Source organism: Sorghum bicolor, chromosome 1 (assembly GCF_000003195.3).
Source record: "Sorghum bicolor cultivar BTx623 chromosome 1, Sorghum_bicolor_NCBIv3, whole genome shotgun sequence".
Taxonomy (NCBI): Eukaryota; Viridiplantae; Streptophyta; class Magnoliopsida; order Poales; family Poaceae; genus Sorghum; species Sorghum bicolor.
Genome location: NC_012870.2, coordinates 59,023,691 through 59,036,717, shown reverse-complemented (window position 1 = coordinate 59,036,717; position 13,027 = coordinate 59,023,691). Strand labels below are relative to the sequence as shown.

At 41.9% G+C, this 13,027-nt stretch overlaps 1 pseudogene; it reads right to left on the bottom strand.

The window, feature by feature from the left end:
• LOC8061340 lies at positions 9,963-12,090 on the bottom strand (annotated as a pseudogene).

Here is a 13,027-nt window from a genome sequence, read left to right as displayed (position 1 = left end):
GTTGGTGGTCCGGTTTGCCGGGCGTACCCGTCTCTGCTCTCCGTAAGGACTTAGTCAGGGAGCGGCCCCCTAGGACATACAGTGCAGCTCCAAGCTATATGGCTCTGGCTTGACTAATTAGCAGGACCTCCACTAGTAGGGTGTTACTTTCCTGGTAGGCGTGAGGACGTAACTTGGGTAATGAATATTAAGTTAGTGGCTGCTCGGTACGCCATGGCTATGGGTTCGACTGTCGAGCGCCCCGGCGAAAACTTGCGTGTGGCATCCTATTAGTTGGACCCTGTGAAAGGTCTCGTAGTGAGACCCTGCCTGCTCACCTTGGCAGTGTTTTGGGGAGTCATGACCCCGGGCATATGGGAATCACGACTTGGAGTGAACGTGCACACCTCTGCAGAGTGTAAAACTGATATATCAGCCGTGCTCACGGTCACGAGCGGCCCAGACCCTCACTTGATGAGCAAATTGAAGTCACTGGATACTTGGAGATGGAACTTGGCGAGGTTGCTACCTCGTGTTTTGGCGGAATGGCTATTCCGTGTTGGCAGAATTGCTATCCTGTGATAATAATTGGGGTTAATCCCTGGATTACTATAATTATTAGGATATTCATTTAAAAAGATACTAATTACTACTTGCACTAATTAAGGGTTGGGTTTATGCTACTCATAATTAGTAATAGGTTGTTCTAATAATAGTCATAATTAAAAGTGGTCAACTAAAATGCTACCGCAGTCAAACCAAGTTAGCTTTACCTTGTTTTAAGCCTGGCATGTCATTACTTTCCGTCTGTGCTTGCTGAGTTCGACATGAGCTCACCCTTGCTATTACCTCCACACCCCCAGTGTGTAGTAAAGTGCTGCTCAGAGGAAGGATAGAGATGCTATGGAGTTTTCTAGAAGCTTATCAGAAGTGCTTGGCGTACGGAGCCCCCAGTCAACCGTCCCTGAGAAGAATGGAGCCTAAGAAGTTCTAGCTACTGTTTCCGCGTACTCTGATGTTTGTAAGTGTTAATATAAATATGTTTTCTGTTATATATAACATTGTTTCTGATATTTCTATTCTTTGTTGTATGTGTGGACTTCCTGGACACACATATGACGACTCTGGTCTTATTTTAAAAGCCAAGGTGTGACAGGAATAGTATCAGAGCAATGTTGACTGCAGAACGTATGCCTAGATAGCACTGGTCGATTGCTAAAGCTTATTTTGATATAAAACTATTTTCTCATCCCTTGACTCTTTGATTCTGACTATTTCTTCATCCTTGTCATTTTGTATCCCCTCCTTGAATAGCTTCCTTTGAGCTATTTCTATTTATCTCCTTGGCTTTTGTTTAGTTGTTTTACTAAATTTTACAAAATTCACTTTATTTCCAAAATTCGTTGGCCCTTCATCATCTCGGACTTACCTTTAGGATGACCACCACTATTGAAGAAGTACGTGTAGTATCGTTGGTGTGTTGCATGCTTGTCTTGCTTGTTTGTTGCTTTGTGTGTCATCTTTGTCCTAGTGTTTTGAAGGAGGTCTGGACGAAATCATTTGAGGGTTAGCTCGATCTTTGCTAAGTGGGGTAGTGATCTCTCTTATCCAATCCATCTATTGTCAATCTTGATCCTCTCCACCTATTTTCTCTCACTTCATATCATGCTCTTTGTCCATACTACTCTAGCTCATTCTACTGTTGCCTAATGTCAGATGGCCGACACCAGTGATGACGTCAAAGGAATTAATAGCAGTCATCAGAGTCAACAAATGACTTATACAACACAACTAAGTAGTGAAGAGGTAATAGCCTGGCAAGCTCAAATCCTAGAGATGGCAGCTGATCAGATGGCCAGACTCCAAAATCTTTTGATAGTACAAGCTCTACTTCTCCAAGGTGAAATTCAAGAAGCTTACATCAAATGTCGGGAAGACCCAGCTATGCTACCCTTGTCTCTTGTAAACAAGGAGAAGCCCTTGTTTACACAAGATCAAGCACTAAGTGGAGTAGAACCACAGAAAGATTCTCAGCTACCTTCAGAAAAGAACATGACTGAAACTCAGGAAGAAGCAATGAAGCGACAAGTCATAGAAGCCTGGAAGAACATGGAAGCTAGGAAAGATGGTATTAATGAGGCACTTGGGATTCAGGAACCGTGTAATTGTTGTAGATATTATGGTTTACCGTGTCTCCAGAAAAAGTCAAGCGAATGAAAGGTTGAAGTACCCCTGGATCAACAGACTGAAGGTAACAAGAAAAGGAAGGTAATCTCCCTAGAGCCACTGTTAAGTGTTGAGCCAAATCTGAGTTCTACATGGCAGTTAGATTTAGCTCCAAACTCTCATCAGACACATTCATATCTTGAAGAGTTAGATGCCCCTTCAGCTACACTTGCTATGCCAAAGTTATGTCTAGATGGATGGACCATCACCTACACAGAACTTCATCCTCGAAAAAGTAATCAAGCTAAGAAGCAAACAAGTGAAGAGACTTCATTGAAGGTGAACCCTCAGAACCAACAAGTTAGTAGCACTTTAGTTACTCCTAGCACATCAATTCAAGGAGCTCAATGTCAAGGTAACATCTACGGTAAAACTGTTAGCAATGCTTGTTACCAGTGTCACAAAGAGGGACATCACAAGAACCACTATCCAAAGAAGTACCAAGTTCGTGACTATGTTAATGGTAGATTGAACCAGGTGGATCTGTGTACTGCTTGCGAAGCACAAAATGTGGTGTTTGCATCGATTCTAGTCAACTCAACTCCTGCCACTGTTTTGTTTGACTCAGGTTCTTCTCATTCTTTCATCTCAAACAAATGTGTTGCCAATCATAAGATGCTTATGTTGGAAATGAAGAGACCCATACTAGTCAAATCACCAAGAGGGAAGATAAAAGCAACACACATGTGCCCAAAAGTTAGTCTTGGTATAAAAGGTGTAAACTTTGAGGGAAATCTTATAGTCCTAGAATCATTGGATATTGATGTTGTCCTTGGAAGAGGGTGGTTAACGGCTTGTCATGGAAAGATTGATTCTACCCAACACTCAGTATCCCTAACCACCCCATCAGGAGACAGGTTTGTGTATGAAGGCACTCGACCTCACCCCAAGGAATAAAGGAGTAATGAGGATTGTATCGACAAGGAGGCAATTTTAAAAAAAATGTGGACCTTATACAAAGGCGATATATTCTCTGCATCTGATGTGAAGGAAGTTATATTAAGGGACCCAGATAGGTTTGAGCTAGTCAATAATGGTCTATGAAATCTGAAGTCAGTTATGCCTTTTAGCTTATAATGTTTTTCATTCAAGCCGCTTGTAATCTTCTTTGTAAAAAAGAGATGTCTTTTTCATTGGACCTTATCATTCTTAAATCTCCTAATATGAGTTACGAGTTGTTCATCAAGATGTATAGTCTTAGTTTTGGTAACCAAAGGAATCTTAGGCAAAGCATCTACTGTTGTCCCAACATCAAGTGGTAGTGCTTACCAGTGAAGCAATCTTAAATACTTCATACAGAATGAGTCAACATCCTTTGTGTAGTTCTCTCTTGCGACATTCTCCCGACACTGCAAGTAGTAGGTCAAGTCTGCTTAGAATTCATCTATGGAGACCACAAAGAAGCACCAAGTATCATAGAAAGTGTTATGCCTGTTGACTTGTCAAAGCAAGGCATAAGAAACAAAAGTCCTAAGATAAGATTTATTTTTTTTCACCCTGGAATATATGATGGACTATCACGTGACAAAATGCAGAACCTGAAAGTCAGATGAAAACCATACCGATACATGGTCAATCTTAACAGACCCCTTGGGTTGCTTTTCTAGTTAGTGTTCAAGAACCTTCTCCTAGATAAACTTTTCGTTTTCTGGCTTAAGTCTCACACTTTTACTGAGATAACTAAGATTATTCTTAATCTGTCCTTTCCCATTGTTGTGTTGGTTCTCTCCCTGTTCTTCAGAAACCCAAGAAGTGCGGTGTGTTATTAGACTAGTAACCTCCAAAGAGAAAACTTTGAAGATTATCTACCGACAATATGAGTGCTCTTATACAGGATTTTGGAAGATAAGCTAACACTTGGTTTAAGTGGGGTAGCGTCCGCTACGATCATCACTCTCAAAAATCTCTAATCATAAAGACATGGAGAACTATATATTGATCTTTATCATTCTTGCGATGAGCCCTTATCATTTTTGTCAACATGTGACCTTGGATCTCACATCTCATATGAGTACGAAAGATTAGGCAAGAAGACAAAAAAATGTCTTGTCAACTTTTGCTAATTCTTTATCCTTTCCCCTACTATTTTATACATATGTGGAATCAAGGAAATTGTGAGCATTATAATATCTATCTTTATCTCCTTTATATCATCTCTTGTTAATATTGGCTTCTTGGCCTTGCACCTTATCATAATTCAGGATACAAAGATCAATTCCTATCTCATACGTTTATCTTTCCTTGTCATCAATCTTTACCATACTCTATACCCTTTAGGCTTATCTTTAATCCTTTGATCACGTCTTGAAAGTCTCGAAACAACTTCGATGATCTACTTTATCTTTCTCTCTAGTTTCTTCAAATCTCGGGATGAGATTTTTGTTAAGTGGGGTAGATCTATAACACTCCAAAATTTTTAATTTTGGATTGTTATTAGAAAATACTAAAATAAATGAAGGATTTAAAATTTTTCTAAAATATTACGAGATTTTTGTTAATTATTGTTACTCTAAAAATGAGAAAAATGTGAAATTCTAAAATTTTTGAAAAATTAAGTGAAGAGTGTTTGTTTTGTTGTGTGCTTTGTGCCCTAGCTTTGTTTAGCTGGTGTGAGAAAAATGAATTTCAAAATTCATTTGTGAGCACGTTTAGGTCCTTTCGGTTTTCGGAAAAATAAAACTCCAAAAGTCATATTTGAAAATTAATTTATATTTGAGTGGAAAAATAATTTAAAAAAATGTTATTCAAAAAATATGCTTTGTTTCTAAAAGTAGTAAAGAAAATAATTCTTAAAATAACCTCGAAGTTAATAAATCAAATTCTGGTTTATAAATGTGGTGAAGAATTTGGTTCAAAGCCTTTTTGAATAAAAAGAAAAAGGTTTTCCTCCTTTCTGGGCCGGCTCCCCTCTCCCTCGGCCCACCTTCCCACTCCCCCTCTCTCACCCAGCCAGGCCGCGGTCCAGCGCCCCGCCTCGGCCCGCTAGCAGCGCGCACCCGCTACAACACGGGGCCCACTTGTCGGTCGCTTCAAGCGGCTAACGCTGCGGACCCACGCGTCAGCCGCGTCTCCCTCCTCTCGCCGCACATCTCGGAAGCCGCCACCGCCGTTTGATCCGAGTCCGAGCACGCCCCACGAGGTTCGTCGGCCTATAAAGGCCCAGCCTAGAGCCCCGCGCCCCCCACGGAACCCTAGGGCAGCAGCCGCCGCCTCTTGTGCTCGAGCTGCCATAGCCGCCGCCGTCCCGAACTCCATGCCGCCGACGATCTCCGCTGCCGCAACGTCTCCGGCAACGAGGACCGCCCCCCGAGCTTCGCGTTGAGGTGAGGAATCCGTCGGTGCTCTTCCCGTTCGCCCTCTCTCTCAGTCGCGTGCGCGCCCTCGCCGTAGTTGCGCCGCCGCCGTTGAGCCGCTCCGCCTCGCGCACCCGCCTCCACGGCCACTCCCGATCCTCGCTGACGCGCACATCGCGCTCGCCCCGGCGCGCGCATCCCGCCCATGCCCTCGACGTGTCCGCCCGTGCCCCGAAGCGCCGTCACGGCAAGCCGCAGTGTCGCGGCCATGGCGCCGCCGCCGCGCACGCCCGCCCAGCCCGGCCGTGGTCCACCATGGACCCGCGGTCCACCACCCGCGCCGCGGTCCACAGGCATGGGCCGTGGACCCGCCAACCCCCGCAGCGCCACGTGGCCAGTCAAGTTGGCCACCCCGCGCCGCCCTGGTCCTTTTGCAAATAAGCCCTCGCTTTTATTCAAAATCAACCCGCGGTCCTGAGTAGTTTAGAAATAATTAGATTTAAGTTCTGTTTTTAGCAGTTTAGCCCCTGGATCCGTCGGTATTTACTGGTTAAGTCCAAAATGATTTTAAAATTCAGTTTTAATTATTTAAAATATGAAAATTAGTTCTGTTTATTCACAGTTTTGCCACTGACTTAGTTTTAGCCATAGAATCCGCGTTTTAATTCCGATTGAGCCCGTTCTTGTCACGTTAGGTTCGTATCGACGTAAACTACGCTTTAGCAGTAATAGTTACCTCGGTTGACCATTTAGGTTTTCACCATAAATATAAAATGATTAATGTCTTATTAAATGCCTTTCTAATCTATGCAAGTAATTTAAGTTTATAACTTTAGTTTTTCTTAAACAAATATTAATATGTTTAACGTCAATGTGTTTTGTCTTTTCAAGTGTGACTTACTTAGTCTAACCTCTTTTCATAAATGCTTTGTACCAGTTATGTCACCAATTATATGTTTTCTAGGCTATAAAAGATAAAGTGACTTAAATGGTATATAATTGTTTATAATTAGAATATGACTAAACATTTAGTCCTAACCTTTATATTTCTTTATAATTTGGTCAACTCAACTTTTAGATATTTCTTGGAATAATCCATCACCTGTTTTCTTAAAAGACGACCAACGTATAGTCATCTTCTCCGTTTCACTTCGATCCTCGATAGTCGTGTCTATTTAACTATAGCTCTGTTCTCAATCGTCCTTGCGTTGTCACGATCGTAGCAATAAGTCGTGTCGTTTCGTGCGCTCTTTCTAAGCTTTTCTTTTGATTGATGCTTGTTCTTAGTCGTGATTGTTTGTTTGTCTGTTTGTGTTCCTTGTTTGCTACGAGTAGAAGAAGCGTGGTTCGTCAGCAGTGAAGACCAGGAGCTAAGGACCGACAGTCGAAGCAGAAGTTGGAGATCAGAAGAAAGAAGCCAAAGAATTCTGAGCAGATATACACTGGGAATAAAGGCAAGTGCAGACACCGTTTGATCATTTTGAACCTACTCATTAATGTCATTTACTTTATATGCATGTGTCCAATGAATGCAAACCCTAAGGACATGACTAGCTTTACCTACCATTCCTTGTTCACCTGGGGTTATGTATATGGGTAGTCTAGGCTATACTAGGTTTGCTTAGCTGCTCTACTCATCTTATACTCATGCCTAAACAAGTAATAATCTCTACTCAACTTGATGCTTAAACTGTGCTGAATCTTTGGTCACTGCGATGATGGCGATGTTGGATGCTTATGAGCATCGTGATGATGGTGGTGACAGGGGGAGCGGGTACTGTTGGTGGTCTGGTTTGCCGGGCGTACCCGTCTCTGCTCTCCGTAAAGACTTAGTCAGGGAGCGGCCCCCTGAGACATACAGTGCAGCTCCAAGCTATATGGCTCTGGCTTGACTAATTAGCACGACCTCCACTAGTAGGGTGTTACTTTCCGGGTAGGCGTGAGGAAGTAACTTGGGTAATGAATATTAAGTTAGCGGCTGCTCGGTACGCCATGGCTATGGGTATCGACTGTCGAGCGCCCCGGCGAAAACTTGCGAGTGGCATCCTATTAGTTGGACCCTGTGAAAGGTCTCGTAGTGAGACCCTACCTGCTCACCTTGGCAGTGTTTTGGGGAGTCATGACCCCGAGCATATGGGAATCACGACTTGGAGTGAACGTGCACACCTCTGCAGAGTGTAAAACTGATATATCAGCCGTGCTCACGGTCACGAGCGGCCCAGACCCTCACTTGATGAGCAAATTGAAGTCACTGGATACTTGGAGATGGAACTTGGCGAGGTTGCTACCTCGTGTTTTGGCGGAATGGCTATTCCGTGTTGGCAGAATTGCTATCCTGTGATAATAATTGGGGTTAATCCCTGGATTACTATAATTATTAGGATATTCATTTAAAAAGATACTAATTACTACTTGCACTAATTAAGGGTTGGGTTTATGCTACTCATAATTAGTAATAGGTTGTTCTAATAATAGTCATAATTAAAAGTGGTCAACTAAAATGCTACCGCAGTCAAACCAAGTTAGCTTTACCTTGTTTTAAGCCTGGCATGTCATTACTTTCCGTCTGTGCTTGCTGAGTTCGACATGAGCTCACCCTTGCTATTACCTCCACACCCCCAGTGTGTAGTAAAGTGCTGCTCAGAGGAAGGATAGAGATGCTATGGAGTTTTCTAGAAGCTTATCAGAAGTGCTTGGCGTACGGAGCCCCAGTCAACCGTCCCTGAGAAGAATGGAGCCTAAGAAGTTCTAGCTACTGTTTCCGCGTACTCTGATGTTTGTAAGTGTTAATATAAATATGTTTTCTGCTATATATAACATTGTTTCTGATATTTCTATTCTTTGTTGTATGTGTGGACTTCCTGGACACACATATGACGACTCTGGTCTTATTTTAAAAGCCAAGGTGTGACAGGAATAGTATCAGAGCAATGTTGACTGCAGAACGTATGCCTAGATAGCACTGGTCGATTGCTAAAGCTTATTTTGATATAAAACTATTTTCTCATCCCTTGACTCTTTGATTCTGACTATTTCTTCATCCTTGTCATTTTGTATCCCCTCCTTGAATAGCTTCCTTTGAGCTATTTCTATTTATCTCCTTGGCTTTTGTTTAGTTGTTTTACTAAATTTTACAAAATTCACTTTATTTCCAAAATTCGTTGGCCCTTCATCATCTCGGACTTACCTTTAGGATGACCACCACTATTGAAGAAGTACGTGTAGTATCGTTGGTGTGTTGCATGCTTGTCTTGCTTGTTTGTTGCTTTGTGTGTCATCTTTGTCCTAGTGTTTTGAAGGAGGTCTGGACGAAATCATTTGAGGGTTAGCTCGATCTTTGCTAAGTGGGGTAGTGATCTCTCTTATCCAATCCATCTATTGTCAATCTTGATCCTCTCCACCTATTTTCTCTCACTTCATATCATGCTCTTTGTCCATACTACTCTAGCTCATTCTACTGTTGCCTAATGTCAGATGGCCGACACCAGTGATGACGTCAAAGGAATTAATAGCAGTCATCAGAGTCAACAAATGACTTATACAACACAACTAAGTAGTGAAGAGGTAATAGCCTGGCAAGCTCAAATCCTAGAGATGGCAGCTGATCAGATGGCCAGACTCCAAAATCTTTTGATAGAACAAATGACTTTCCGTCTGTGCTTGCTGAGTTCGACATGAGGTCACCTTTGCTATTACCCCCACACCCCCAGTGTGTAGTAAAGTGCTGCTCAGAGGAAGGATAGAGATGCTATGGAGTTTTCTAGAAGCTTATCAGAAGTGCTTGGCGTACGGAGCCCCCAGTCAACCGTCCCTGAGAAGAATAGAGCCTAAGAAGTTCTGGCTACTGTTTCCACGTACTCTGATGTTTGTAAGTGTTAATATAAATATGTTTTCCGCTATATATAACATTGTTTCTGATATTTCTATTCTTTGTTGTATGTGTGGACTTCTTGGGCACACATATGACGACTCTGGTCTTATTTTAAAAGCCAGGGTGTGACATGATCTATTTTTGGTGGAATATTTGGAAGGAAAAAATAGAAGAACTTTTCAGAACACGACCCTGCAACCAAGACAAGTTGCACTCCTATGCAAAGAAGACATAGAACAAAACTAGTTGGCAAATGGATCAAATGGCCAAGCCGGTTAGTTTTAGTCATGTTTTCTGGGGATTTTCGCTCCTGTATCTATGGTCTAGTGCTTTGTGAGTTTAGAATAGATAGTTCCTATTGTTTTCCATTTTTGCTAGTAGTTTGCAGTTGGGTGGTTGGCTTGGGTGCCATATTCATTGTGGCCTTTAGCACGTGTTTCTCTTTGTAAATCCTATTTTTCTTTTTTTTCTCGTCTAACAAAAATCCGGCAAGGTTCTTGCCGCGTTTTCTAAAAGAACCAATTGCGATGGTAGTCTCGTGTAATTCTCTTCCTCTTAATAAAACACATGCGAAGGCATGTTCGCAAAAAAAATCACAATGACAGTTTCATCTGCTGCTTGAAATGTTCCTGTATGGCAGAATAAGAGCATGATTTGGGATTAGATGATGGTGTGTTGGAGGTAATTTTGTCACTGGGGACGTCCTGCGCCCACTATGGAGCCAGCCCTTTATGACCTCTACTGCATAAGTGTACCCATCTGCGGCTATACGAGGATTCCTCATCACCTCCTACAGTTTTATTCACAAAAAAAAAGAAATCAATTGTAATCTTACGTTAATAACACACTTCACATCAGTATATGAACTAGTTCTTTTACCAAAGCAAGCTCAAGAATTTTCTACTTTAAAATCAAACTTATTTCATGACAATATTGTTAGATAAGCCTAGTGTTAAAGCAGATGTATCTTATTTTCTATAGTTTTACTTTCCTTGGCTTCCAAGGCTAGTAGAAATATGCTCAACATCCACTTTAGTGGTTAGAATAAAATATGCTGGAGCAAGTGGGAAGGACCTCTGCCTATAAAAATAGAGGCAGGGTTATTGTAAAAACTAAGGCATTACAATTCCATTCAATCCAAGCGTCCAAGGGTCAAGCTGTCCACATGTAGTTCCTATATCTGAATCTGAGATCCAATTGAGCCAACAAATATGAGGATTCCTCATGGACTCATGATGCACCATTCATCTAGAATGGAGTGGTTCCTCAAACCAAATACTCAACTAGAGTTTGGAATCATGAAGGTAGGAAAGTATTTAATCAAGCACTATACTAACCAAAAAAAGTCCAAACTAAATGGTTTCTGTCCTCAAAAACATTCTTCCACCATACTTTAGTTTTGAAATTTTGTTAGACTACTAGAGGTCTACTGAATAAGCTAGTAAATCTAGTCCGACATACGAAGCAAGAAGGTGTGAGGCTCTCAACAAACCGATATCCAAAAGACCTTGATTTTGTTGACAGGGAAGCTGTTTTCACCAGGGGCTCAATCACGCACCACACGTCACTCATACGACTTGGTCGTCTTCTTCTGCTAAGCTCTACACACTACAGACCCAGAAGCACCAGCTTCTTCGCTTGCAAAAATAGCCACTCCCTAGCTGTGGTCAACAAGAAGATCCTACTCATCTTTCTCAAGTGCATCCTCCACTGCCCTTCCAATGCCTAGAGCTAGCTTCCCAGTTACTAGTTGGAGTATGACAATGCCCAAAGAGTATATATCGGACCGTGTTGTTAGCTCCCCAGTGGTAAGCAATTCAGGGTCCATGTAGGCAAAAGTGCCTTGGGTTCATCATTTGGTACTGGCTTGTGGACATTGTGCTAGACTTAACTAGGAGGTAAGAGATGCCAAAATCACTGAGCTTGCTGACCAAATTGGCATCAAGGAGGATGTTTGCAGGCTTCAGATCACCATGGATTATTAGGTGAGGCTTGTTAGAGTGAAGAAAGATGAGTGCAGAACATATGTCACCAATGATCCTTGTATGGACTTGCCAAGTTAGTGGAAGCGTGTTGTTTTCACAAGCTAGACGGTCTTCAAGGGTTCCATTTGGTAGGAACTCATACACAAGACCTAAAGCTTCTGAGCAAGAACACATAAGCGTTACAAGGTTTGGATGTCACACCCTACTAAGAACAACAACCTGCATAGCAAAATACATTAGTAACCTAAAATAGCAACATATGTTGCATAATTCAATTCTTCAGTAATTATTACCTCTTGTCGAAACTGCGACTGCCCCTGCAAGTTATGAGAGCGCAACATCTTAATTGCCACTATTGTGTTGCACATGAGACCTCTGTAGACACACCCAAATCCACCTTCACCAACCTTCATATGTCACTGAAATTCTGTGTTGCCAACTGCACCAAAGTGAATTCGGTGTTCCATGTCAAACTTAGGCAAGATGATAGTGTCTTTTCTTTCTCTTTGTGCAGCTCATCTGCATCCTTGAGCGCACTGTCCCTTTCATGCTTCAATTTCTCATACTCCAACTTCTGTGAATGAATAAGGGATTTACTTGCTGCCAACGTATCCTCAAGATCCTTGACAATGCCACCATAGTCATCGACTTGTTGCTCCAATGTTTCCTTCTGTTCGCTCACCTTAACAAGCTTATCAATGTGCATGCAAAAAAACAAGCTTATCAATGATGTCATCTCTGTCACGTTTAAGTGCATCCATTTCTTGCTTCATCTGTTCTATGATGCCATTTTCCATCGCTAGGGCTTCCTTGACTTCTTTCCTCTTCTTTGCCTCATCCAAAGATATATCCTCAAAATTATTTCCGTATAATCATGAGAACTTTGTGTCAGATCTACATAGTTTCCATGATAATATGGTAAAGACTTTACCTTTCAGTGAAACAAAATCGGTTCTTCCTCTGCTTTTTCTCTCCTCCTAGACTCATCAAACGCTTGCATCTGATGCTTCTCAGCCTTAGTGGAGGCTTCTCCAAGTTTATCAAATATGTCAATATTTGAATTCATGGCATCCTGTCAGGCTGTCACGCAACTTCATCTGATCAGATCAATTCCCAACTCAACCCTCTACTACTCAATTTGGGTCTTAAAAGGCAAACTGTTCATGGCATGAAAAGTTCTGAAGATTATGACCAACATGTAGTAAGGGTAGGATTTCAGAGGCGTCATGCATAGGCATTGCAAATGAGATGTAGTCACTGAAACCCTCATCAGTCACAGTAGAGGATGCTTGGCACGAACTTGGAAAATTACCTCTCACTGACAGAGGTATCCTCTATGCTTCCCCTGCTAAGACTTGTCCGTACAGACAATCAAGAAGATAGTCGCAATGATGTTCTAACATATGCAGGCAACCTTTTCTGACATCGACTTCTGTATTATGTGACCATTAACTGCATTGCATGCATATCCCTTTGGTTGTCCACTGTACTCAGATAAAGTGGATACTGAACTTGTGGTAGCTGGCGGTGTTGCTGCATTGTGCATAAGAGCACTAGCCTCCTTGTATAAAGTTGAGTTTAGGGAAAATAATTAAGTTCTTATAGGAAAAGACTGAGCAGCAACAAAATGGTAGCATCTAAAATATGATTTGCAGATAAGAAATGAGATCATA